Source organism: Pan troglodytes, chromosome 20 (genome assembly GCF_028858775.2).
Source record: "Pan troglodytes isolate AG18354 chromosome 20, NHGRI_mPanTro3-v2.0_pri, whole genome shotgun sequence".
In the NCBI taxonomy this organism is placed as follows: Eukaryota; Metazoa; Chordata; class Mammalia; order Primates; family Hominidae; genus Pan; species Pan troglodytes.
The window spans coordinates 12,075,228-12,099,884 of NC_072418.2; the positions used below are offsets into that span (position 1 = coordinate 12,075,228).

At 41.0% G+C, this 24,657-nt stretch overlaps 1 protein-coding gene across 19 annotated transcripts in view; it reads left to right on the forward strand.

The window, feature by feature from the left end:
• ZNF177 (zinc finger protein 177) overlaps nt 1-24,657 on the forward strand; it is a 39,003-nt gene that overhangs the window by 7,345 nt on the left and 7,001 nt on the right. For 3 of the 19 annotated variants that reach the window (XM_063800520.1, XM_063800522.1, XM_063800531.1), the window contains exons 1-5: nt 1,297-1,508; nt 5,135-5,199; nt 7,284-7,360; nt 14,312-14,398; nt 21,069-21,211. The gene's annotated coding sequence lies outside the window, so the exon portion shown is untranslated. Of the gene's footprint in view, nt 1-1,296; nt 1,509-5,134; nt 5,200-7,283; nt 7,361-12,456; nt 12,540-14,311; nt 14,399-21,068; nt 21,212-24,657 lie in introns of those variants that run through there. The other 16 variants (XM_063800530.1, XM_063800521.1, XM_063800523.1 and 13 more) reach the window with 12 other exon arrangements.

A 24,657-nucleotide genomic window follows, 5' to 3' on the forward strand; every position in this document is an offset into this window, starting at 1 on the left:
AACCTGTCCTGATTACTGTAGCTTTAGAGTAATTTTTGAAATTGGGAAGTGCGAGCCCTTCTGTGATCCTTTTTGCAATGCACGGGTTAAGGTTACTTTTGGAGGGGGTAGAAGGGATACGAATGTTTTAATTTTTTTTTGCAGGACAGTTGGTTGAAAACAGTCTTTTCTCTATTGGATTATTTGTACCTTTTTTGAAAGTGAAATTGATGACTTATGTTTAAATCTATTTCTGGGATCTATTCAGTTCAGCTAATCTATATGTCTGTCCTTTTGCTAATACTACACTTTTTTTTTTTTTGAGACAGAGTCTCACTGTATCACCCAGACTGGAGTGCAGTGGTACCATCTCAGCTCACTGCAGCTTCCACCTCCCAGGTTCAAGCAGTTCTTGTGCCTCAGCCTCCCGAGTAGCTGGGACTTGTGCCTGAGCCTCCCAAGTAGCTGAGACTATAGGTGCGTGCCACCACACCTGGCTAACTTGTGTTTGTAGTAGAGACAGGGTTTCACCATGTTGGCCAGGTTGGTTTCAACCTCTTGGCCTCAAGTGATCCACCCACCTCAGCCTCCCAAAGTGCTGGGATTACAGGCGCGAGCCACCGCATCTGGCCTGCGGATACTATACTTTTTTGATTATGGTAGCTGTCTAGTAAATCTTGAAAGCAAGTGGTGCGAGAGTTCCAACATTGACCTTAATTTTCAGAATCATTTGGGATGGTCCGTGTTTTTTGTTTTTTCACATAAATTTTTTTTTTTTTTTTTTTTTTTTTTTTGAGATGGAGTCTCGCTCTGTCACCCAGGCTGGAGTGCAGTGGTGCAATCTCAGCTCACTGCAAGCTCTGCCTCCCGGGTTCATGCCATTCTCCTGCCTCAGCCTCCTGAGTAGCTGGGACTACAGGCGCCTGCCACCACGCCCGGCTTTTTGTATTTCTTTTTTTTTGTATTTTTAATGGAGATGGGGTTTCACCATGTTAGCCAGGATGGTCTCGATCTCCTGACCTCATGATCCACCCACCTTGGCCTCCCAGAGTGCTGGGATTACAGGTGTGAGCCACCACACCTGGCCTTTTCACATAAATTTTAGAGTAAACTTACTGGTTTCCATAAAAAGCCTGCCGGGGTTTTTTTTTTTAACTGAGATTTGGTTTAATCTAAAGATGAATTAGAGAATTGGCGTCTTAATACTGGCTGTTCTGAACCATAGACACAGTATATCTCTGCCGTGGTCTGAATGTTTGCATACCTGCAAAATTTATATGGTTGAAATCCTAATCCCCAGTCCAATGATATTGGCAGGCGAGGCCTTTTGGAGATGATTAGGCTAATGAGGGCAGAGCACTAATGAATTAGATTGGTGCCTTTATAAAAGAGATTCCAGAGAGCTTGCTCATCTCTTCTGCCTTGTGAGGACACAGCAAGAAGTCACCATCTGTGAACCAAGAAGTGGGACCTCATCAGACACCAAATCTGCCAACACTTCAATCTTGGACTTCCCATTCTCCAGAACTGTGAGCAATACATTTCTGTTGTTTATAAGCCATCTAGTCTATGGTATTTTGTTCTAGCAGCCCAAACGGACTAAGACAATCTCCCCATTAATTTAGGTCTTATTTCTTTCAACAGTGTTTTGTGGTTTTCTGTATTGCACCATTTCATTGATGGTATTATAAATGCTAGTTTTAAATTTTCAATTTTTTAGTGCTAGTATATAAAATTATTTATATTTATATATAATTTATATTTGACCTTGAATCCTGCAAACTTTTTATAGTTATCTATTCCTGTAACTTTTTGGAATATTCTACATAAACAAATCTTATGCTCTGTATTAAGGCAGTTTTGCTTTCTCTCTGATATCTGTCCCTTTTATTTCTTTATATTTTCTTAATGTACTGGCTAGGGCCTCCAGTAGTGTTGAATGAGAGTGGTGAGAACACACATCCTTGTCTTATTCCCAACCTTAGGCAGAAAGCGTTCAGTCTTCTACCATTAAGTATGATGTTAGCTGTGGGTTTCTTTGAAGACAGCTTTATTAGGTTGACGAAGTTCCCTTCCACTGCTTGTTGACTGAGCGATTTTATTTCATTTTTTATTTTTTTAGCATTTATTTATGCATTTTAATTTTTTTCTTTTCTTTTCTTTTTTTTTTTTGAAACAGGGTCTCACTCTGTTGCCCAGGCTGGAGTCCAGTGATGCAATCATAACTCACTGCAGCTTCTAACTTTGGGCTCAAGTGATCTTCCCACCTCAGCCTCCCAACTAGCTGGGACTACAGTAGTTCACTGAGAGATTTTATTTTGAAAACCTTTTATCATAGAACCATTTCTTAAGACCTCAGAGACCTTTAGTTTGGTGTTTGATAGAGTCTTATGAATAGATATCGTATGTAGAAGTTCAAATAAGGTGCGTTTCCATTAACCAAAAGAGCATCTCAGCATCCCTTTTGGGCATTGTTCCCTGCATTCTCACAGACAGTGGTCCAAGATAGAGAAGGGCCTAAGAGATTTTAGCCATGACTTTTGTCTAATGACACAAATCCAATAAAATTAATGGAGATAAATGGGAAAAGGTTTTTTATTGCAAAAAAAAAAAAAGTTGGCAAAAGCAAGGTCAACTTTGTCCAAACAAAATGGAAAGAAGTAGTACAAAATATAAAGAGACCTTTGAACCCCCAAACTGCAGATAGCAAACAGATGAAATAGGCCTATAAAACTACTCAGTTGAAAATGTTTACTTTTTATGGGAAAGCAAGTATGATTCAGAGTACAGAACTTCAGAAGACTCACTCCTGTGGAGCTGCACTGGTGCTTGAGAAACAGATAACATGTTCCTGCCTGAATTTAAGAATTGCTGTGGGTCAGGGGCTGCTGTGGAATCCCATTTCTCCCCACCCATGCCTTTTTAATAGGAATGTCTATTTTAACTATCCCATTCCTGTCCCAAACTCTGTATTGGTTTTGTGGGGAACAGATAACTTGTCTCTTTAGCTTACAAATGTTCAAATCTAGAGGAGCAGGAGTATATTCAAGAAACCAAACCCAAGGATGATTTTTATTTATGTTTTATTGTTATTTTTAAATATTTATTTTTATTTATTTATACTTTGAGACAGTCTCACTCTGGCACCCAGGCTAGAGTGCAGTGGCACAATGATCTTGGCTCACTGCAATCTCTGCCTGCCAGGCTCAAGCAATCCTCTACCTCAGCCTTTTGAGTAGCTGGGACTATAGGCACATGCCACCATGCCCAGCTATTTGTTTGGTTTTTTTTTTTTTTGGTAGAGACAGGGTTTCATCATTTTTCCCAGGCTGGTCTCAAACTCCTGGGCTCAAGCTGTCTTCCTGTCTTGGCCTCCCAAAGTGCTGGGATTACAGGTATGAGCCACTGTGCCCAGCCACTTTTCAAAACATTTTTTGAGACAGGGTCTCATTCCATCACCCAGGCTGAAGTTCAGTGATGCAGTCATAGCTCACTGCATCCTTGAATTCCTGGGCTCAAGTGATCCTCCTGCCTCAGCCTACTGAGTAGCTGAGACTACAGGCACATGCCACCACACCCAGCATGTGTTTGTGGGGGGTAAGAGGGGTCTTTTTTGCTGTTCTTGCCAAGGTTGGAGTGCAGTGGCACAATCATAGCTCACTGCAGCCTTGACCTCCTGGGCCCAGGTGATCCTCCTGCCTCAGCCTCTTGAGTAGCTGGGACCAGAGGCATGTGCCACCACGCCTGACTAATTTTTTATAGAGAGAGAGTCTCTCTATGTTGACCAGGCTGGTCTTGAACTGCTGGACTCAAGGGATCCTCCCACCTCAGCCTCCCAGAGTGCTGGGATTACAGACGTGAGCCACTGCTCTTGGCCGTCTTTTCTGGATTGCACCTTATTTGGATGACCAGATCCTGGACATAAAACCAGAGTCTACTACCACGGGCATGAGACTTTGGTGTGGCCTTAGGAAGTGGTGAGAGTTTCTTGTACGTGGGAAGTATAAATATTAATAATTTGTAGCCACATGCAGACTCCGATGGTTTTAAAACACGGCCCTAAAATTCTTTGATACTTTTACCTCCCCCTTGTATCTGCACTGACCTTTGACTGCATTTCCCAAAGGAGTACAACATAAATGATTCCATGAGATTTCCAAAGCAAGGCCACGAAGGGCCATGCGGTTCCCTTCTGGCTGGAACATTCCCTCTTGAGATGCTTCCTCCTCTCAGAGTGCTTCCTCTTGGGAACTAGCAGCTATGCTGTAACAGGGAGGGGTTACATGTAGATGCTGCCATCAACAGCCACCAGCTGCTGTCTGTTTTTTAGCCATTTCAGGGAAAACATCAGATACAAGAGTGATAATAGAATCCAGATGATTCCAGCCCCCAGCCTTTGGATTCAGCATCAGCTGTGTGAGACTTGCCAGCTAGGCCCTGGACATTGTGAGGCAGAGAAAAGCTATTCATTCCTCCTGTATCCTGTCCTAATTCCTGCCCCATGATCTGTTAACATAATAGAGTAGTAGTGGTTCTGTACCAGCAGTTCTCAACCTTTTTTATCTTGAGACTCTTTTATACTCCAAAAATTGAACACCCCAAAAAGCTTTTGCCAATGGGCATTCTATCTGTGAATATTTAACATTTTAGAAATTAAGGCAGGCCAAGCATGGTGGCTCTTGCCTGTAATCCCAGCACTTTGGGAGGCTGAGGCCGGCGGCTCAACTGAAGTCAGGAGTTTGAGACCAGCCTGGCCAACATGGTGAAACCCCGTCTCTACTAAAAATACAAAAAAACTAGCCAGCATGGTGGTGTGTGCCTGTAATTCCAGCTACTCAGGAGTCTGAGGCAAGAGAACTGATTGAACCCAGGGGGCAGAGGTTGAAGTGAGCTGAGATCATGCCACTGTGCTCCAGCCTCCAGCCTGGGTGACAGAGCAGGACTTCATCTCAAAACAAAAGGAATTGGGGCAAATTTTAAAAATATTTTAGTAATATACATAACATGCTTTTTAAAAATAACTTTTCCACAATGGCAACAAAATAATGTGGAAAGAGCGGCATATTGCATGCTTTTGCAAATCTCTTTAATGTCTTAAGAGCTTAATAGATGACAGCTGAATTCTCATACTTGTTTCTACATTTTTTGCCATTAGTTGCCTTGATTAGAAAGTTTGGCTTTGCTGAGATACGTAGTTGGAAAAGAGAGAAGCATTTTCAGGTAATTTTGGATTTTCTTTGATATTACACCAAAACTCAAGAAATGGTAGTTTCTGAAAGATTAGTTGCAATATGGAATGAAATCCTGTTAAGGAATTGTTTCTATTCTGTTACATTAAAATCCATTTGTTTGTCTTGCACTATTTTTTTCTTTTCCTTTTATTTATTTATTTTTGAGACAGAGTCTCGCTCTGTCGCCCAGGCTGGAATGCAGTGGCGCAATCTCGGCTCACTGCAAGCTCTGCCTCCCAGGTTCACACCGTTCTCCTGCCTCAGTCTCCCGAGTAGCTGGGGCTACAGGCTCCCGCCACCGCACCCGGCTAATTTTTTGTATTTTTAATAGAGATGGGGTTTCACCGTGTTAGCCAAGATGGTCTCAATCTCCTGACCTCGTGATCCACCTGCCTTGGCCTCCGAAAGTGTTGGGATTACAGGCGTGAGCCACTGCGCCCGGCCTTTTTTTTTTTTTTTTTTTGAGATGGAATTTTGCTCTTGTTGCCCAGGCTGGGGTGCAATGGTGCGATCTCCACTCACTGCAGCCTCCGCCTCCTGGGTTCAAGCAATTCTCCAGCCTCAGCCTCCTGAGTAGCTGGGATTACAGGCACCCACCACCACACCTGGTGAATTTTTGTATTTTCAGTAGAAACGGTTTCACCATGTTGGCCAGGCTGCTCTTGAACTCCTGACCTCAATCTACCCGCTTTGGCTTCCCAAAGTTCTGGGATTACAGGCATGAGCCACGGCGTCCAGCCCATATCTTGCACTTTGATTGGCTATTTTATCAATGCATGATTTTATACCTTAATACCTGACTTAGAAAATAGGGCTGGCACAGTGGCTCTTGCCTGTAATCTCAGCACTTCGGGAGGCCAAAGTAGGAGAATCCTTGAGTCCAAGAGTTCGAAAGCAGCCTGGGCAACATAGTGAGACCCTCATTTCTAAAATGAAAGGAAATAGTCATTTACTTCATTATGCAGATCTTCCAAATGTTTACCCATTTTAAAGTACAGTGTCTAAAATAAACCTTCATGAACATGACCATTGATCCTATCAGAAAAGTTTTTATGCATTGAGACGCTTCTAAGGTGACAGATCTAAGCTTTCCAACTTTTGCTGTTCCTTCAAAGACATTTTTATTTATCCTGAGTGTGGGGCAGTGAGGCATTCAGTGACTGCGCAGTTCAGTGCTACTGCCTTAATTTTTTTTTTTTTTTTTTTTTGCGATGCTGTTTTGCTCTTTTTAGCCACAGGCTGGAGTGCAATGGTGTGATTCGGCTCACTGTAACCTCCGCCTCCCGGGTTCAAGCGATTCTCCTGCCCCAGCATCCTAAGTAGCTGAGATTACAGGCGCATGCCACAATGCCCGGCTAATTTTGTACTTTTAGTAGAGACGGGTTTCACCATGTTTATTACCAGGCTGGTCTCTAACTCCTTACCTCAGGTGATCCACCCACCTTGGCCTTCCAAAGTGCTGGGATTACAGGCATGAGCCACCGTGCCCAGCCCACTGCCTTAATTTCTGCTGAGGCACCAGCGCTTTTGCCCACTTTTACAATGTGTCATCAGTATAAATGTGGATATGGTGAAAAGGTCAAGAATGTATTTGTGCTATTATAACAATAGTTTTTTTTTTTGTTTTTTTGAGACAGAGTCTCGCTCTGTCACCCAGGGCGTGATCTCGGCTTACTGCAATCTCCGCCTTCTGTGTTCATGCCATTCTCCTGCCTCAGCCTCCTGAGTAGCTGGGACTACAGGCACCTGCCACCACGCCCAGATAATTTTTTGTATTTTTAGTAGAGACGGGGTTTCACTGTGTTAGCCAGGATAGTCTCCATCTCCTGACCTCGTGATCCGCCCGTCTCGGCCTCCCAAAGTGCTGGGATTACAGGCTTGAGCCACCGTGCCCAGCCATAACAATAGTTTTAATCTCACAGACCGCCTGAAAGTGTTTTGGGTCCCTCAGCAGTTTACCAACCCTGAGAACTGCTATTCTGTATCACTTAAGTTTGAGGTGGTTTTTTTACACAGCAATAATAATCAGAACCGAACTCATATCCCTTTTTTCTTCTTCTTTTTGATTATTAGTTTCTTCAGTGTACTAGATGGCTGACTGGGAAGATTCCAGGGTCCCAACAGGCTTCAGAGTTGCAAAGGCTCTAGAGGTACTGTTTGCTCACATAGAGCCTAGGTGTTGAGGGCTTAGACTCTGGAGCCCAGCTGCTGGAATGTGGGCCCTGCACCTGTTACTGTTGAGCTGTGTGTCTGGAGCCCTTCCCTTAGCCTTTCCTGAGTCTCATTCTCCATTGGTTAAATGATGTCATTAATAAGGCAAATGATTTTGTTGCTAAATGCCAGTGGAAACTTTCTAATAGTCATAACTGTCACAAGGTCTGATGACCTCACAGTTATTTTGCCCTTAACGGATGCCATAAGATGCCCAAAAAGCTTTCCCGGGGTCAACTCACTTCATTACAACTCCCTGAGGGAGTACCATTGTTAATGTCTTATGTGGTCTGTGTACTATGAAATATCCACCACCATCTCTGATGAATTCCAGCGCACCTTGTTTCACTCGAGTCTGTCCAGTCTTTAGAGTTAACAGAGGAACCCTAGTTACTGATTCCAGACTTTGACCTCATCCAAAATTAACAGCAGCCAAGTTGCATTCTTCTGGGTTATATATTGTTGGCCAAATATTCAGAATTATTGTGTGCCTCTGGGCAGAGAACTCACAGTTCAAAATATCTTTTTTGTTTTCCTTTGGTACAGGGTCTTGCTCTGTCACCCAGGCTGGAGTGCAGTAGTATGATCATAGCTTACTGCAGCCTCCACCTCCTGGGTTCAAGTGATCCTCCCACCTCAGCCTCCCAGGAGCTGGGACTACAGGCACAAATCACCATGCCCAAATATATATATATTTTTCAATCTCCTATTTCTTTCCTCTCTTGTTTTGGAAGTTACTCAGCAAGCTACATCTGTCTAATTGGATATGTATGTCCATATCCTGTTAGAATCAAGTATTTCAGAGTATAAGCATGATAGTAATAAAGCTCGCAATATTATCATTAAGCCACTTACTTTAGAGATCCCATGATGAACCCAAAATCTCCCCTATTGCTGACCCTGGAGACCTGTTAAGTCTAGGAGAAATAATATCAAGATTTAGACTGATCTTTTTTTTCCCAATCTCTTTGCCTCTGAGTAACCATTCTTCAAATTCAGAACCACACTCAGGGTAAAATATAAGTAAGGGCTATTTATTTTTTTGCCACTGTTTTGGCATCTGTAGACAATACAGTTTATTTAATTTCAGGTTTTCACAGTTATATACAGTCATACCTCGGAGATATGTGAGTTCGCTTCCACAGACCATCATAGTAAAGTGAGTCATACAAATTTTTTGGTTTCCTAGTGCATATAAAAGTTATGTTGGCTGGATGAGGTGGCTGTCACCTGTAATCCCAGTGCTTTGAGAAGCTGAGGTAGGAGGATCACTTGAGTCTAGGAGTTTGAGACCAGCCTGGGCAACTATAGCAAGACCCCATCTCTACAAAAAAAATGTTTTACATCAGTCAGGTGTGGTGGAGTAGCTGTAGTTCTAGCTATTCAGGAGGCTGAGGCAGGTGGATTGCTTGAGCCCAGGAGTTCAAGGCTGCAATAAGCTATGATTGTGCCACTGCATTCCAGCCTGGGTGACAGAGTAATACCCTGTCTCAAAAAAAAAAAAAAAAAAAAATGCTGAGCGTGGTGGTTCATGCCTATAATCCCAGCACTTTGGGAGGCCGAGGTGGGTGGTGGATCACCTGAGGTCAAGAGTTCAAGACCAGCCTGTCCAACATGGTGAAACCCCATTCTCTACTAAAAATGTAAAAATTAGCCAGGTGTGGTGGAGCACACCTACAATCCCAGCTACTTGGGAGGCTGAGGCAGGAGAATCACTTGAACGCAGGAGGTGGAGGCTGCAGTGAGTTGAGATTGTGCCACGGCACTCCAGCCTAGGCAACAGAGCAATACTGCATCTTAAAAAAAAAAAAATTATAGTCTATTGTGTGCAGTAGCATTATGTCTAAAAAACAAAGGATGCACCTTAATTGTAAAATACTTTGCTTAAAAATTCTGACAGAGAAACAAAGTGAGTATGTGTTATTGGAAAAATGGTGCTAGTAGACTTCATCAGTGGAGGATTGCCACAAACCTTCAATTTGTAATAAAAATAAAACCCCACACGTTATCTGCAAAGCACAACAAAATGAAGTATGTTACATGTTGATTTTCAGGAATTAGAAGAAAATGAGAGTATTGTTGTCATCGGAAATAAGAGGATTGTTTTGCCAAGCTACTGGAAAAAAAAAAAACTTTCATTCCTTTGTCAACTGCAAGAATGGTAATATTTGACAAGAAAAACCCAACTTGTCAAATACTACGATTCTTGCAGTTGACAAAGGAATGAAAAGTTAATAGCATATGTGAGGCTGGACACGGTGGCTCACACCTGTAATCCCAACACTTTGGGAGGCCAAGGCGGGTGGATCACCTGAGGTCAGGAGTTCGAGGCCAACCTGACCAATGTGGCAAAAGCCCATCTCTACTAAAAATACAAAAATTAGCCAGGCATGGTGGCAGGCACCTATAATCCCAGCTACTGGGGAGGCTGAGACATGAGAACAGGTTGAACCCGGGAGGCGGAGGTTGCAGTGAGCTGAGATTGTGCCACTGCATTCCAGCCTGGGCAACAGAGGGTGACTCTGTCTCAGGAAAAAAAAAAAAAAAAAAAGTATATATGAGCATTTAACAAGGCTATAGGTTTTGATTTTGAGCCCTGAAAACCCCCAGGTTTAGTTTCATTGGGAATTTGTATTCAAACATGTCTCTGCTCTGGATCCATAGGTGGCACAATTTTGCCAGTTTTTGATGCATAAATGGTGACAGTATCCTTTAACAAAATTCCTAAAGTAGTCTTTTAAAAAAATAATTCTGAAAATCTGGCCAATGATAATACAGGACTCGGAAGAAAATACTACCCATTGAAATTGGAAAGCCTGTTTTCAATTTGGGGTCTGCTTTTTTTTTTTTTTTTAATTGCTTTAAGAGATTAAGGATTTTAGACACAAACACGTCATAAAGTGTTTTTAGATTTGCATGAACCTACTGTGGTTTAGTATAAATAAACCCCTAACATGACTTTTACAGATGCCTGTGAGGGTATCTTGGGGGTTTCTACACTGCCTACCCCAAACCTGACTGCAGTCAGAGCCAACAGGGCCCCACGTAGGCAAAGGCTATGTCATTAATTCTCAAATGAGATTCGTCCAAGCGGGAAATGCACATCTAGTGCAGTAGTTTTAGGCCAGCCTTTTTCAGAGCCTCAGGCTCTGCCTGTCACCTTGAAGACATCCATGTGGGTCCCCTCAGGGCTTCTCTTTGCCATAAAAATAAAATGATTGCTCCCACCAATGTTTGCGTCCATGGGAGAGGAGGTAGGAGCAGCAGTACTTGTCCTGTGTGTGGGAGACACTTGAAGGGCTCAGTGGGAATTGTCAGCAGCAGGGAACAGAACAGGTGGTGAGAAGAGTCATTCCACTGAGTTTCTGGGCCTTTGACTCCCTGAAACTTCCTTCTCCTCTATCCAACCTCCCTCTCCAGAAAAAAAATAAATAAATAATTTAAAAATGGAATCAGTGTAATCAGTGAAGTAGCTGTATTCCAGTGAACAAGCAGCCTGCCCTTGCATCTGCATGCATGCAGCCTTGGCGTTTTCTCTAGAAAAAAAAGAGGTTCTACCTCGTGCATGAATACAGGTGGAGGCCAGGACCAGCATTAACAAAGGCTGTGTGTTTGCCATGGAGCTCAGGAGGGCTAACAGTCATTTTACTTCTGCCTCAGACCATCACACTTTGTCCCCAGAACAAAGCCAAGAGTCCTTGGTCAATGAGAGTGTGTAAATATCCTCACACTTCCCCTAGTAGTTCCTTTTTAGGCTGTAATCATGTGCTAAAGAAAAGAACCTAACTTCTTAAAATCTTTCCCTTTTTGGATGTAGATTGAAATTTTTGTTTTAAACACAATGGCCCTAATGTCTAAATCTAATGTTAGTAATTAATCCCTAGTGCTTTAAGGATCGTCTGTTTATAGGCAATTATTTTATGGAGCTGGTCTCTGTGAGAGGCACAGACTGCCAGGAGGGGTTGAGATTTCCTTTAACCAGGATTCTTAGTTCTGAGTGGCTCCAGTGGATAACATTAACAATGATTCTCTGGCCGGGCACTCACGCCAGTAATCCCAGCACTTTGGGAGGCCGAGACGGGTGGATCACTTGAGGTCAGGAGTTCGAGACCAGCCTGGCCAACATGGTGAAACCCCGTCTCTACTAAAAATACAAAAATTAGCCGGGCGTGGTGGCAGCCGCCTGTAATCCCAGCTACTTGGTAGGCTGAGGCAGGAGAATTGCTTGAACCTGGGAGGCGGAGGTTGCACTGAGCCCACAGTGCGCCACTGCACTACCTTCTGGATGACAAGCAAAGCTCAGTCTCAAAACAATAATAATTTTTAAAGTAATGATTATCTTAACCATTCTTAAATCCTTCTTCTGTCTAGTAGGAATCTTATTCATGGGAGTGTCTGGAAAAGGGACAAAGAGAGGCTATTGAGATTTTTTTAAAGCCTGGATTTGGGATGTCTGAACAGTGAATAACTCCAAAGCCATTTAAAAATCATCTTTTTTTCTACCACCGGACTGAGATTTTCAGTTTTAATTCCAAGGTTCCAATCATACAGATGTGAATCAAACCCTGTTGGGCCAAACAGGATCTCCTTTGTTGGCGGATAATTTCAAGTGCTCACAGAGACCCTCCGTTTTTTTTTTAAATACCTGGACTTAATTGTTTAAACTGGAGTCCGGACCAAAACATCTCTGACCTCGGGGGTCTTCCTTTGGTCAGGAAGAGGGGAGGGAGCAATTGGACCCCTTTCCCTCTGCGACTGCAGAGTCCAGTTTTCCTCTGGGGACATTTGCTTTTTCCCTTGGGGAAGACAGTACGGATTCTAGTTCTGTGGACTCTTTTACTTAGCTTTGAGACCCAAGCAAGTTAATTGGCTTGTGCCTCTTATTTTACTCTAATGCAATGAATAAAGAGAGTCCCAGCCTTCGCCCTAAGGGAGCAGGAGCGCCTGCGATGCCCCGTTCCCAAGTCCTCAGGGTGAATCCGCCAAATGCGCGAGCTGGGCAGCCCACCCCTCTCAGCTGCTGGCCGGAAGCGGAAGTGGGCGTCCGTCGCCTCGCCATCTCCCATAGCTGTCGCCTGCAGCTGAGAAAGGGTTGCTGTCCCAGCAGGCCAGGTCCAGGTGCGCCCCACTAGTGAGGCCGGCGGAATCGGGAGGGAAGGGGTCAAGGGCACAGTGCGCAGCCCCGGCTGCTCCAGACCTTGCCTGCAGCTTCCCGCCCCAGCCTCCGGCTATCGCGGCGTTTCTTCTCAGAGGCCCCCGGCTTTGGTTCCTCCCGGCACTGCTGGGCTTGGGGCTGCCATTCCGGGCATTGGTTCCCGGGAGGAGGCAAGTGGGCTCATGTGGTCAGAGTGCGTCGGCGGGGCCTTTTCTCCACTTTCTGTACCCTTCTCTTTAAACGTCCTCCCCAGTAGGAGACTATTTTTTCTCAAGAAAATGCCCTCTTGGACCTCACTTTCCGTTGTTAGAAGGCATATCTTGGGATGTGCGTTATTGGTTTGCGGAGATCGTCCCTTTTTTTCCCTCTGTTATGTGGATGCACCCTAGTGCCTGATACACATTTGAGTTCCCATCTGAGTGGGCTTGTGCATGTTTATTCGTATTTGTGGACTTAGGTCTTCAAGGTTTATTTTTGAAAGTCAAGTTGTTGGGTCAAAGCATAAATGAATGTGTAATTCCTAGGTATGACCAGATCCCCCTCTATGGGACTTGTGCTTTTTTGAGCCCTCAGGGTGTGTTTTGTATGCAGCAAGCAGCAGACCTTAGTTTTCAGTTTACTTGTAGTTTCTTTTGGATGTTTACATATTGACATATCGTTTATGAATAAGAACTTTATTCTCCCTTTATAATCCTATTATGACCCACTCCTGCCCCACAAATTTACTGCCCTGCCTACGACCTCCGAAACATTAGAAGGAGCAATCCTTGCTGCCTTCCAGGTCTCAGAATGAAAGCTTTCAGCTTGTCACTACTTACATGTTTGCTATGTGTTTTTGATAGATTAAAGACATTCCCTTCTGTAACAGCTTTATTGACATAAAATCATATATTTCATCTTAAAGTGTATAAATCAGTGGTTTTTAGTATATTAAGTTGTGCAACCATGACTACAATCTAACTCTAGAACATTTTCATTGCCCCAAAAGAGAATCCCATACTCATCAGCAGTTACTCCCCCATGGTTGGCAAGTTTTTGGGCTCTATCCTTGAGTTTTTTTATGTTGTCATACACCAGGTCAGATTGATTTAGGTAAAAACAACACTCTTCATTTAAGAATATACAGATGTTCTCCTTTTTCAGCAGTAAGTCAAGGCCTCGGCGGTTTTGGAGGACAACTGCAGCTAGAGTCAACTTGGGCCTGGAGGACTGATGAAGTTTGTGATATGACTGTGATGCTAGCAGAGAATTCATTAGAGAGACTATGGAAGGTCCTGACAGAGGTTGAAATGCCTGCTATTCCAGTACCGAGAGCAATAGTGGAGGCAGAAAGTCTTAAACTGACAAGGGAATTAGTGGAATAACTCTTTTTGTCGTGTCGGTGTCATGAGGGGAACAGGGAGCTCTTCAGTCCTATTTGCAAATTGCATTTTGAGAGTAAGGAAAACTAGTGTGCATGTGCCTGTCCAATTAGCAGGTAGACACATGTAGGTAGAGGATCCACAGAGGAAAAAGAGACCTTGTGCGAGGCAAAACTGGAGATGCAAAGTAAAAAGATGAGGAGTGCTGAAAGGGGTGTCTTGTACTTAGACTCCTAGGGATCCAGCTAGGGCGGCAGTCATCAGAGGTTGTAATGGGGACTGATGAGGTAATTGCGTCGAGGGGGAGGTTCGATTTTCATGGTGTATGAGAAAACGTCGAGTATCTACAAGCAACCTTTCACTGTTATTTTCAGGGCTGGGTATAAGTAAGCAAGAAGAGGGCCTGGGAGAAGAGTCTGACGAGCAAGGGGAAGGTAGCCAAGGATGGAGTGAAATACAGGGTAAGTGTCTTCCTAAGCAATAATTACTGCTAATGTTTTTAAGTTTGCCACTACTGATAGAGGGCTTGTCTGTAATATGGAGCTGGAAGGCTCTAATTGTTTCAGTGATGTGTGTAGTTGGGCTTTGGAGATGAAGGGTAAAGGAACATCGAGAAGGTGAAAGTTTACCTAGGGGAATTCCAGTGGGTCTTTGCTGAGAGATACATAAAGGAGCGGCCACAGGAATAGTAGTTTGTGTTGTGAGAGGTCTAAATATGGGGGGAGTAGAGTTGATATAAGGAGAAAGGTTTTAGGTCTTTAAGAACACAGGCTAAGGGAGAAGGGGGAATGGAGGGCAGAAGCTTGCCCATAGTGAAGGAGGCAAGCCCAGAGAAAAGAGAGAGTAGAGACATGGAGAGAAGGGGTGGGGGCTTCTTGTCCCCCAGAAAAGCAGAGAAGGGGTAGAGACACAGAGAGAAGGGGCCGGGGGGTTCTTGAACCCCAGAAAAGTGGAGAAGGGCTAGAGATATGGAGAGAAGGGTTCAGGGGTTCTTGACCCCCAGAAAAGCGGAGAAGGGTAGACACATGGAGAGAAGGGGGTCAGGGGGTTCTTGCCCCCAGAAAAGCAGTACTTGCCGCTAAGGGTGAAGGACCAAGGCAGGCATCCCCACGTGGTCAGACACCTCTGAAATGTGGGTGAATAATCAGGCAGGTGTCCCCGCATGATTAAACACCAAGGGAAGACTGTCTTCCCGAGTCCATGACCGGCGCCGGAGTTTTGGGTCCATGGATAAAACACGTCTCCTGTCTACGAGAAAAGGAAAGGAACTGAAATTGAGAGAAGGGAGAGATTGAAGTGTGGCGCCAAGATTGAAAGGAGAAAGAGGTTGAGGGATAGTAAGAGAGGTTGGAGAAGAGAGTAAAAAGAGGCCACTTACCTGATTTAAAATTGGATTGATGTTCCTTGGCTGGTCAGTCTGAGGACCTGAGGTCATAGGTGGATCTTTCTCACAGAGCAAAGAGCAGGAGGATAGGGGATTGATCTCCCAAGGGAGGTCCCCAGATCTGAGTCACGGCACCAAATCTACCTCTGTCGCCAGGCTAGAGTGCAGTGGCGCAATCTCGGCTCACTGCAACCTCTGCCTCCCGGGTTCAAGTGATTCTCCTGCCTCAGCCTCCCAAGTAGCTAGGATTACAGGCGTGCTCCACCACACCCGGCTAATTTTTGTATTTTTAGTAGAGACGTTCTTTCACCATGTTGGCCAGAGTGGTCTGGATCTCCTGACCTCGTGATGCGCCCACCTTGGCTTCCCAAAGTGCTGGGACTACAGGCGTGAGCCACCGTGCCTAGCCTCATTCCTTTTTTTAATGAGACAAGGTCTTTCTCTGTCACCCAGGCTGGAGTGCCGTGGTGCCCTCGACCTCCATAGCTCGGCCTTCCACCTTAGCCTCCCGAGTAGGTAGGACCACAGGTGTGGGCCACCAAGCCTGGCTATTTTTTTTAATTTTTGGTAGAGATGAGATCTCACTGTGTTACCAGGCTGGTCTGAACTCCTGGGTTAATGTGATCCACCCACTACAGCCTCCCTAAGTGCTGAGGATTACAGGCATGAGTCACCATGCCTGGCCTTCATTTTCTATTGTCAAATGATAGTCCATTGTATGGATATACCACATTTTCATTTATCCGTTCATCGGTAGATAGACATTTGGGTTGTTTCTCCTTTTTGGCTAATATGAATAATGCTGCTGTGAATATTTCTCTTGGGTATATACCTAGGAGTGGAATGCCTTGTTCATGAGACGAACTTTTATGTTTAATCTTCTGGTGAAATGCTAGGCTGTTTGCCAACGTGGCAGCACCACTTCCCACTTCACTCCCCTCCACAAAAAAACAAGAGAATTTCTCCACATCCTCATCCACACTTGTCTTTTTAATTACACTCACCTTAATGTGTGAAGTGGTATCTTAATGTGGTTTTGATTTGCATTTCCCTGGTGTCTAATGATGTTCAGCATCTTTTCATGTGCAGTTGACCTTTTTATCTTTAGAAAAATGTACATTCAGATCATTTGCCCATCTTTGAATTGTGTTTTCAAAAGTCAGCTGAGGCTGGGCGTGGTGGCTCACGCCTGTAATCCCAGCACTTTGGGAGGCCCAGGCGGGCGGATCATGAGGTCAGCAGATCAAGACCATCCTGGCTAACACGGTGAAACCCCGTCTCTACTAAAAATACAAAAACATAGCTGGGTGTGGTGGCACGCGTCTGTATTCCCAGCTACTTGGGAGGCTGAGGCAGGAGAATCACCTGAACCCGGCGAGGTTGCAGTGAGCAGAGATCACACCACTGCACTCCAGCCTGGGAAACAGACCAAGAGTGTCTCAAAAAAAATAAAAATTAAAAAAAATAAGCTGGCTGAATTAAATTCAGCCTGAAAGTTTTCAGGCTGAAAAAATTTATTTTTGAAATCATTATGTGATACTGGTTTTTATCACTTTGAGTTGATCATACAATTTTTCTTTTGCTCTATTAATGAAGCAAATTATATTGATTTTCTAATAGCAAGCATCTCTTGCATTCCTCTGGTAAACCTAACTTAATTCTGTTGTACTATATTTCCTATTTATTGACATTTTTTGTTTGGACTTATTTTCCTTAGAATATCTGAATCTATGTTGAAATTTGCCTATAATTTTGTTTACTTAAAGTGGCCTTGTCATGTTTGATATCAGTATGCCAATCTCAAAGAATATTCTTCCTTTTATACTCTTAATCATGGTAATCCCTTTGATAAGTTAAACTGTTTTGTGAAATTAGTTTAAAAGTGACCATATTTTTTTCCCTTGTAATATTGTAAACTGCTGTTAATAGAATAACCAAAGGCAAACATGACATTTTGAACCATACACAATTCTTTGCATAAAGGCTATATTAAATAAAACCTTCCAGATACCCAGCTCTTGCCTATAGAGTGGATAAGTTATCTATACCTGATATAATGCAAACATTAGTGACGAATTACATTGAAGTGTAGTTTAAGTAACCAGTCTTCATAAATATGCCTAATCTCTGGAAGATTTTCATCCAGACTGGAATTCTTTCTTCTTTGAGTGGCATAACTGACTGATAAAGCCTTTGAGCATGGTGTTTTTTGGTGAAAACCTAAAGAATCTAGTTTTGTTTTCTGTTTTAAAAGAATATCTGGGCAGTGAGTTAAGCTGGGACACCTAGCACCTTGCTGACGGCATCAGTCTAGATTCTTCTTTTATATTTTTTAAATTGTGGTAAAATACCTAAAGCCAAATTTGCCATTTTAATCATTTTTAAATGTACAAGTCAGTGGCATTCATTGCATTCACAGTGTTACTCAACCATCACCAGCTAGTTCTTTTTATTGTAATTTCTACACAGTCAGTTTTGGTAAGTTGTATTTCTGTAGGAATCAATTTATTTCCTGAAAGTTTTGAATTTGATTAAAGTTATTCATGTCTTGTTAATCTCTGCAACATTTGTAGTTGTGTTTTTCTCCTTTTTTCTTTGAAGAATTTTGCCCGATTTTTTTCCTAGTAGTTTTCAAAGAACCAGTTTGTAGCTTGAGTGATACTGTTGTTTTCTAGTTCATCATCGTATTTTCTGCTCTTCCCATTCCAGCTGCTTAAGTTAATTTTTAAGTTCACTTCTTTTCTAATATAAACATATAAAGCTTATTTTTTTCCTAAGGACCAGTTTAGCTACATTCTACAAGTTGTGGTACTTAGAACTAATCAATAACCATAGTATTATGTATTTTCTAATTCAATTCTTTTATAAAAGCATAAGTTATTTGGAAGTGTGATGTTTTCTGAATTCCAAATGTGTTACTTTTTTCTGTTTGCTTGAAAAATATGAAACCACTAATATTCAACCATATTTTAAAACTACCAAAACACCCATTTCATATAGTTCAATGTAATCTCGTTATTAACTTACAACTTAGTTACATTGTAATTAAGACATGTCAGAGAACATGTTTGTATACCAAATCTTTTTCTAATTTTTAATTTTTGTGGGCACATAGTAGGTATATATATTTAAGGGGCCCATGAGATGTTTTATATACCAAATTTGGAAGGTTTAAGACTGGCTTTACAGTATATTCACCATACAGTATGGTCAGTTTTTATAAACACTTCATGTGTGCTTCAAGAATCTATGTATACTCCATACATTCAGTAGTGTCCCTCAGTGTGCTATATTAAGCATACTCATTGTGTTGTTCAAATCTTCATATCCTTTTTTTCATATGATCTTTCTATTGCTGAGCAGTGTTTGAAAGTCTTATAGTGATGATGATTTGTGTTATTTATCCTTTAATTGTGCTAGCTTCTGCTTTATAAGTTTTATGAGACTAGAATTTTATATCTTCCTAATTGGTACTTTACATCCTCATGTCATTACCTCTAATAGTGCCTTTTGTCTCACAATCTATGAAATTAATTTAGCAAACAAACTTTATTTTGGTTAATATTCACCTGGTATATCTATCTTATTTTTGAGACTCAATTTTTATGTGTTGTGGATTTTAGTGCATCTAATGAAATAATATAGAGCTGGTTTATCTTAATTTACCAGGACAGTCTGTTTTTAAACTGCAGAATTTAGCCCATTTGTACACTTACTGTTATTGATACAGTCAGACATTTTTTACCATCTTACATTTTACATTGTGCTTTTCATTGGACCTATTTTTTTTTTGTTTGTTTCATTTCCCTTATTTTTCTCACCTTTGGAATTGAGATTTTTTTTTTAACCTAATTCCATTTTCTCTTCTAGACTGTGAGTTAAACTCACTATGTCCATCCTTTGAATTGTTACCCTAGCTATTTTATCATGCATACTTACAGTCTAAACCTAATCAATACTGTGAGTCCCCAGTGGAAGAATACAAGGAACATACAACTCAATCACCTCCTTCCCAATTTATATATTATTTAGTATTAGGATTGAGCTTATTTTTCCATCTCACGAATTTGGTATTATTACCATTTTATATAATAAAGGTTTGCTTAATTTTATCCATTTTACCTTTGTTCATTCTACTTAACATTTTGGGTCTTCCAGTTCCTATCTCCTGAAGTACTTTTAAGTTACTTCTGTGATGGTCTTTTTTGATGGGTAAGTTGTCTCAGGTCTTTATTTTAAAATGCCTTTATTTAACTCTCCATGTATTTTTCTTAAGCTTTTAATCATGAAAATTTTTAATTCTCCACAAAAGTAGAATAGTACAGTTGTCTCTCATATCCATGGGGGACTGGTTCCAGGACCCCCACATGGCTTCCAAATTCCACAGTCACAAATTCCTTATATGAAATAGCATTGTATTTGCATAGAACCTACACACATCCTCCCATAGATGCTATTTTTTCCCTCCCATTTACTTTAAGTCATCACTAGATTACTTACAGTACCTAGTACAATAAGTGTTATGTAAGTGGTTGGTTTGTTTTTTGTTTTTTTTTTTTTAAGAGATGGGGTCTCATTCTGTTGCTCAGGCTGGAGTACAGTGGTGTGATCATAGCTCACTGCAGCCTGAAACTCCTGGACTCAAGTAATCCTCCCACCTCAGCCTCCCAAGTAGCTGGGACCACAGGCATGCGCCACCACGCCTGGATAATTTAAAATATATACATATTTTTGTAGAGACAGGGTGCTGCTTTATTGCCCAGGCTAGTCTCAAACTCCTGGCTTCAAGGCATCCTCCTGCCTCAGCTTTCCAAAGTGCTGGGATTACTGGTGTGAGCCACTGTGCCGGGCCATAAATAGTTATGCTGTATTGTTTAAGGAATAATGACAAGGGGGAAGGTCTACATGTTCAATACAGACACAAGCATTCATCTTTTTTTCCACATATTTTTGATCTGTGGTCGAGTAGCCAACAGATACAGAGGGCTGACTGTATAATGAATTCTCATGTCCTTAACACCCAGCTTTGACAGTTACCAATATTTTGCACATCTTGCATCATCTAGCGCTGAGCTGTCCGATACAATAGCCACTAGCCTCATGTGGCTATTGAAGTTTAAATGCTCATTTCAAGTATTCAGTAGCTATCCATACATGATTAGTGGTTACTGTATTAGATACTGCAAATAAATATTGAATAATGCTGGGTTTTCCCCCCAGATTTGTTTTTAAAGCAAATTCCAGACATCCTGTCATTTCATCAGTATATTACTAACTGTGCATCTCTAGTTGGTTCATCACCACTACTCCATTATCCCACCTAACAAAGTCTGACGTTCCCTGATTGGCTACAGAATATCTTTTTACATTTGGTTTGTTCAAATGAGAATCTTAACAGGGTCCCAACATTTTTTTTTTAAATTTTAGACCCCTTAAGTTTCTATTGTGTCTGTTCTCTTCCTCCTCCCTTTTCATTTTTTTAATCCACTGATTTATTGAAGAAATAAAGTTATTTGTTCTTAAAATGTCCCACATCATATATGGATTTTGCTGACTGGTTTGTTTTCATTGCTTAACCTGGTTATCTTTGTATTTCTTATAAAGAGTAGTTAGATAGTTTAACTGTCTAGCGTTTTAGGTTGATAAGTTATTTTTTTCTCAGCATACTGAAGACATTGTCCTGCTTTCTTCTGACGTCCATTGTTGCTGTTGAGATGTCAGCTATCAGTCTGTTTTTCCTTTTATAGGTGACCTGTGTTTTTCCCCTGGCTGCTTTGGAAATTATGGGAAAAAATCAAATACCAAGGAAGAAAAATCTATAATGAAATTAGATGTGGATTTCTTTTTATGTATTCAGCTTGGGGGCTTATGATACTTCTAGTACCCAAAGGTTAGTGTCTTTCACTAATTCAAGAAAATTGCTAGGTTTTCATCTAATAGTGCGATCAAAGTTCTGATCTGGTAGTTAATACTGGCACTGAATTTCTCATTTCAGTGAGTTTGTTTTTCATTTCTAAAAATTGTTTTTTAAACTAACCATTTTATAGTATCTTAATCCATATCCATTCAAATTTTTATTAATTAAGCTTTTATATATTTTAAAATATATCTAAAAGGGTAATATCCAAAGTGTTATGCTTTTTACCACCTGACACCTGTGTGTTAGCTATGTCTTACACATGGTACATTGTGTATTTGTGTTTCACAATTTCTTAAACTGTGCCTTCCTCAATTTACTTAGAACGTTGTATATAAGATTTTTTCTCAAGACCTGACTTAAAGTTGATTTTCCAGAGAGATAGGTCGATTTGCTTGCACTAGTTGCTTGGGGACAATGCCACTTAGGACCCTCTTTAAGTGAAATTATTCCCTTGAGGTTGTTTGAACTACAGAAATGAATTTGGACTGAAATCTAAAAGAGAGCACTTGTGTATACAAATCCTCAAGAGAGATTTGCTTTTTATTATACCTGATGGGTACAGTTCCTTGCTTCACGCTTTCATATGGAAATTTTACTTTCTTTTTAAAAAACTGTTCACTATGGATTTTCAGTCATACCTAGGAATAGAGTGCTATAAAGCCACTATGTACCTACCACCCAGCTTCAGTGATTGTCACCATTTTGCCATTCTTATTACATCTGTTCTCTCCCTTGCTTCCTTTCATCATTGAGCTTTCTTTTCCTTTTTTTTTTTTTTGAGATGGAGTCTCGCTCTGTCTCCCAGGCTGAGGTGCAGTGGCATGATCTCAGCTCACTGCAACTTCTGCCTCCCAGGTTCAAGCAATTCTCCTGCCTCCCCTCTCGAGTAGCTGGGATTACAGGCACCTGCCACCACACCTGGCTAATTTTTGTATTTTTAACAGAGAAAGGGTTTCACCATGTTGTTCAGGCTGGTCTTGAACCTCCTGACCTCAAGCAATCCACCCACCTTGGCCTCCCAAAGTGCTGAGATTACAGGCGTGAGCCACCACACCCTGCCAGTTTTGTTTTTCTGAAGCATGGTTTTCCAGCTTTCTTGAGGTATAATTGACAAATAATAAAAATTATATATGCTTAAGGTGTACAACATAATGTTTTGATCTACCTGTCCATTCTGAAATGATCATCACAGTCAAGCTAATTAACATATCCATCCCCTCACTTACTTTTGTAAGATGCACTCTCTTGGAAAATTTCAAATATACAGTACATCATTAACTATAGTCACCAAACCATACATCAGGTCTCCAAAACTCAGCCATCTTATAACAGCAAATACATACCCATTGACCAACATCTCCCCATTTCCCTTGCCCCTTGGTAATCACCTTTCTAATGCTTCTAGGAGTTTGACTTTTTTAGATTCCATGTAAGTGAGGTCTTGCAGTATTTGTCTATGTCCACCTTATTTTACTTAGCATGATGTTCTCCAGGTTTCCTTCTTTTTTGAGACTGAATAACCCACTGTGTGTATATATATGACATTTTCTTTACGCATTCAGCAATCGACAAACACGTTGTTTCCATATAGCAGCTATTATAAATAATGCTGCAATGAATATGAGCTCACAGATACCTCTTTAAGATATTGATTTCACTTCCTTTGGTTATATACCCAGTAGCAGGATTGCTGGATCATATGGTAGTTCTATTTTTAATATTTTGAGGCACCTCCACTACTGCTTTCCATAATGGCTGTACCAATTTTCACTTCTACCAACGATGTATAAGGGTTCCCTTTTTCCACATCCAACACTTGTTATCCTTTGACTTTTTGATAATATCTATTATAACAAGTGTGAGGTAGCAGCCAACTATGGTTTTGATTGGTACGTCCCTAATAATGTGATGTTGGGCACTTTTTCATATACCTACTGGCCATTTTTATTTCTTCTTTGGAAAAATGTCTATTTAGATCCTTTACCCATTTTTTATTCCATTTTTTTCTATCGAACTGTATGAATTTCGTAAATATTTTAAATATTGTGCAGATTCTTTCTCCCATTCCATAAGGTTGCTTTTTCATTTTGTTCATTATTTCCTTTGCTGTGCAGAAACTTTTTAGTTTGATGTAGTTTCACTTGATTATTTTTGCCTTTCTTGCCTGTGCTTTTGGTGTCAACTCTTTAAAAAAAAATTTGTCAAAATTAATATCAAAGAGCTTTTCCCCTCTTCTAGAAGTTTTATGATCTCAGGTCTTACATTTAAGTCTTTAATCCATTTTGAGTTGATTTTTGTTTGTAGTTTAAGGATCTAATTTCACTTTTTCACATGTGGATATCTAGTTTTCCTTACACCATTTGCCGAAGAGACTGTCCTCTCCCCATTGCTTATTCTTGGCATCTTTGTCCAAGATTAGTTGACCATACATGCCAGGGTTTATTTCTGGGCTTCCTATCCTGTTACATTTGTCTCTGTTTTTATGCCAGTACCATACTATTTCCATTATGGTACCTTTGTAATATATTTGAAATAAGGAAGTGTGGTGCCTCCAGTATTGTTCAAGATTGCTTTAGCTATTTGGAGTTTTTGTGTTTCCATATGAATTTTAGGATTGTTTTTCTATTTCTGTAAAAAATATCATTGGAATTTCATAGGAATTGCATTAATTTGTAGATCACCTTTCATAGTGTGACATTTGACAATATTGATTCTTCCAATCCATGAACACTGGGTGGCTTCCCATTTGTTTGTGTCTTCTACTTTCACCGTGTTTTAGAATTTTCAGTGTTGAGATCATCTCCTTGGTTAAATTTATTGTCAGTATTTTACTCTTTTTGATATTATTATAAGTGAAATTATTTTCATAGTTTTTTTTTAGATAGTTTGTTAGAAATACATTTAATTTTTGTATGTTGATTTTTTTTACCCTGCATTACTGAATTTACATGTTAGTTTTAACATTTTTTCATGGTGTCTTTAGGGTTTTCTAGATACAATATCATGTCATCTACAAACATAATTTTACCTCTTTTCCAACGTAGACGCCTTTTGTTTTCTTGCATAATTGTTCTGGCTAGAACTTCAGTTGTATGTTGAATAGAAGTGGTGAGGATGGGCATCTTTGCCTTGTTCCCAATCTTAGAGGAAAAGCTTTCAATTTTTTATAATTGGCTGTAAGCTGTGGTTTTGTCACCTATGGCCTTTACTGGTGTTGAAGTACTTTCCTTCTGTAACTAATTCGTTGAGGGTTTTTATCACAGAATAATGCTGAATTTTACCAAGTGCTTTTTCTTCATCTATTCTAATGATCATATAGTTTTTATCCTTCATTCTGTCGATGTGATGTATCACATTGATTTTGCGTATCTTGAACTATCCTTGAATTTCTGGGATAAATCTCACTTGATCATGGT